The sequence below is a fragment of the Calliopsis andreniformis genome, unplaced genomic scaffold, assembly GCF_051401765.1.
Source record: "Calliopsis andreniformis isolate RMS-2024a unplaced genomic scaffold, iyCalAndr_principal scaffold0076, whole genome shotgun sequence".
Classification (NCBI taxonomy): domain Eukaryota; kingdom Metazoa; phylum Arthropoda; class Insecta; order Hymenoptera; family Andrenidae; genus Calliopsis; species Calliopsis andreniformis.
In genome coordinates this window covers 1,668,875-1,673,073 of record NW_027480485.1, presented here as the reverse complement: position 1 = coordinate 1,673,073, position 4,199 = coordinate 1,668,875, and positions in this window count along the sequence as shown.

The window sequence follows — 4,199 nt, the reverse complement described above, 5'->3', positions numbered from 1 at the left end:
GATTGAGGATTGAGGATTGAGGATTGAAGATTGAGGATTGGGGACTGAGTGTTGAGGGTTGAGTGATGAGAGTTGATGTTTGTGGATAGACATTTGAAGATTGCAAATTGAGTATTGCGTATTGAAAACTCTGAGCTGAGGATATTCTACTGAGGATTGAGGTTTGACAACTGATTGCTGAGGACTGAGTTCTGAAGATTGAGGATTCAGGATTGAGGATTCAGGATTGTGGTTTGAGGAGTGAGGATTGTGGACTGAGGATTGAGGATTGAGGATTGAGGATTGAGGATTGAGGATTGAAGATTGTGGTTTGTGGATTGAGGATTGAGAATTGAGGACTGAAGATTGTATATTGATGATTGAAGATTGAGGAATGAGGATTGAGTGTTGTGGATTGAGGACGAGGACTGAGGGTTGAGTATTGATGTCTGAGGTCTGAGGATTGAGGATTGAGTATTGAGAATTGAGGATTGAGGATTGAGGACTGAGGATTGAGGATTGAGTATTGAGGATTGAATATTGAGGATTGAGGATTGAGGATTGAGGATTGAGAATGAGGGCTGTGGGTTGAGGATTCATGTTTGAGTATAGAATCCTGAGAATTCGGGATATTCTATTGAGCATTGAGAATTGAGGATTGATGGTTGAGTATTGAGTATTTAGGATAGAGGATTGAGGATTGAGGATTGAGTATTGAAGACTGAGGATTGATGATTGTGGATTGAGGATTGAGTATTGAGGATTGAGAATTGAGGATTGAGGACTGAAGATTGTATATTGATGATTGAAGATTGAGGATTGAGGATTGAGTGTTGTGGATTGAGGACGAGGACTGAGGGTTGAGTATTGATGTCTGAGGCCTGAGGATTGAGGATTGAGGATTGACAATTCAGGATTGAGGATTGAGTATTGAGGATTGAAGATTGGGGATTGTTGATTGTGGATTGAGGATTGAGGACTGAATATTGTATATTGATGATTGAAGATTGAGGATTGAGGATTGAGTGTTGTGGATTGAGGACGAGGACTGAGGGTTGAGTATTGATGTCTGAGGTCTGAGGACTGAGGATTGAGGATTGAGAATTGAGGATTGAGGATTGGGTACTGAGGATTGAAGATTGAGGATTGAAGATTGAGGATTGAGTATTGATGATTGAATATTGAGGATTGAGGATTGAGGACTGAGGATTGAGAATGAGGGCTGAAGACTGAGGATTCAGGATTGAGGATTCAGGATTGTGGTTTGAGGACTGAGGGTTGAGGATTGAGGATTGAGGATTGAGGATTGAGGATTGATGATTGAGTACTGAGGATTGAAGATTGAGGATTGAGGATTGAGTATTGAGGATCGAGGATCGAGGATTGAGGATTGAGGATTGAGGATTGACGCTTGAGGATTGAGGTTTGAGTATGGAGGATTGAAGAGAGAGGACTGAGTGTTCGGGTTTGAGTGTTGAGAATAGATGTTTGAGGATTGAGGTTTGATTATTGAATATTGTGAATTGAGTTTGGAACCATGAGAATTCAGGATATTCTATAGAATATTGAGAATTGAGGATTGATGGTTGAGTATTGAGGATTGATGGTTTGGGTTGGGTATTGAGGGTTGTGGATTGAGGACGAGGACTGAGGGTTGAGTATTGATGTTTGAGGTCTGAGGATTGAGGATTGAGGATTGTGAATAGAGGATTGAGGATTGAGGATTGAGGATTGAAGATTGAGGATAGGGTATTGAGGATTGAAAAATGAGGATTCAGGATTGAGGATTGACTATTGAGTATTGAAGATTGAGTATTGAGGATTGAGGATTGAGGATTGAGTGTTGAGGGCTGAAGATTGAGTATTGAGGGTTGAAGACTGACGATTGAGGATTGAGGATTGAGGATTGAGGATTGAGGATTGAAGACTGAGGATTGAGGATTGAGGATGAGGGCTGAGGGTTGAGGATTGAGGTTTGAGGACTGAGGACTGAGGAGCGAGGATTGAGAGTTGAGGATTGAGGACTGAGGATTGAAGATTGAGGATTGGGTATTGAGGATTGAAGAATGAGGATTGATGATTGAGGATTGAGGATTGAGGATTGAAGATTGAGTATTGAGGATTGAAGACTGACGATTGAGGATTGAGGATTGAGGATTGAGGATTGAGTGTTGAGTGCTGAAGATTGAGTATGAGGGTTGAAGACTGACGATTGAGGATTGAGGATTGAGGATTGAGGATTGAGGATTGAGGATTGAAGACTGAGGATTGAGGATTGAGGATGAGGGCTGAGGGTTGAGGATTGAGGTTTGAGGACTGAGGACTGAGGATCGAGGATTGAGAGTTGAGGATTGAGGACAGAGGATTGAAGATTGAGGATTGGGTATTGAGGATTGAAGAATGAGGATTGAGGATTGAGGATTGAGGATTGAGGATTGAAGATTGAGTATTGAGGATTGAAGACTGACGATTGAGGACTGAGGATTGAGGATTGAGTATTGAGGATTGAGTATTGAGGATTGAGGATTGAGGATTGAGGATGGAGGATTGATGGTTGAGTATTGAGGATTGATGGTTGAGGGTTGTGTGTTGAATATTGAGGATGGAGGATTGAGGTTTGAGGATTGAGGATCGAGGATAGAGGACTGAGGACTGAGGATTGAGGATGGAGCATTGAGGATTGAAGATTGAGGACTGGGGAATGAGGATTGAAGATTGAGGATTAAGGATTGAGGATTGTGGATTGAGGATCTAGGATTGGAGATTGATTATTGAGGATTGAAGATTGAGGATTGAGGATTGACAATTGAGGATTGAGGATTGATAATTGAGAATTTAGGATGATGACTGAGGGTTGAGGATTGAGGTTATAGGAATGAGGATTGAGGATTGAGAATTGAGGATTGAGGATTGAGGATTGAGGATTGAGGATTGTGGATTAAGGATTGAATATTGACGATTAAGGATTGAGGATTGAGTACTGAGGATTGAAGATTGAGGACTGAGGATTGAGGATTGAGTATTGAGGATTGAGGATTGAGGATTGAGGATTGAAGGTTGAGTCTTGAGGATTGAAGTTTGAGGATTGAGGATTGAGGATTGAGAATTGAGGTTTGAGGATTGAGGATTGAAGATCGAGGGTTGATGATTGAGGATTGAGTATCGAGGATTGAGGATTGAGGATCTAGGATTGGAGATTGATTATTGAGGATTGAAGATTGAGGATTGAGGATTGACAATTGAGGATTGAGAATTGATATTTGAGAATTGAGGATGAGGACAGAGGGTTGAGGATTGAGGTTATAGGAATGAGGATTGAGGATTGAGAATTGAGGATTGAGGATTGAGGATTGAGGATTGAGGATTGTGGATTAAGGATTGAATATTGACGATTAAGGATTGAGGATTGAGTACTGAGGATTGAAGATTGAGGACTGAGGATTGAGGATTGAGTATTGAGGATTGAGGATTGAGGATTGAGGATTGAAGATTGAGTCTTGAGGATTGACGATGAGGATTGAGGATTGAGGATTGAGGATTGAGGTTTGAGGATTGAGGATTGAAGATCGAGGGTTGATGATTGAGGATTGAGGATTGAGGATTGAGGATTGAGGATTGAGAATTGAGGATTGAGGACTGAAGATTGTATATTGATGATTGAAGATTGAGGATTGAGGATTGAGTGTTGTGGATTGAGGACGAGGACTGAGGGTTGAGTATTGATGTCTGAGGTCTGAGGATTGAGGATTGAGGATTGAGAATTGAGGATTGAGGATTGAGGACTGAGGATTGAGGATTGAGTATTGAGGATTGAATATTGAGGATTGAGGATTGAGGATTGAGGATTGAGAATGAGGGCTGTGGGTTGAGGATTCATGTTTGAGTATAGAATCCTGAGAATTCAGGATATTCTATTGAGCATTGAGAATTGAGGATTGATGATTGGGTATTGAGGATTGAGGATTGAGGATTGAGGATTGAGGATTGAGTATTGAAGATTGAGGATTGATGATTGAGGATTGAGGATTGAGGATTGAGGATTGAGAATTGAGGATTGAGGACTGAAGATTGTATATTGATGATTGAAGATTGAGGATTGAGGATTGAGTGTTGTGGATTGAGGACGAGGACTGAGGGTTGAGTATTGATGTCTGAGGTCTGAGGATTGAGGATTGAGGATTGAGAATTGAGGATTGAGGATTGAGTATTGAGGATTGAAG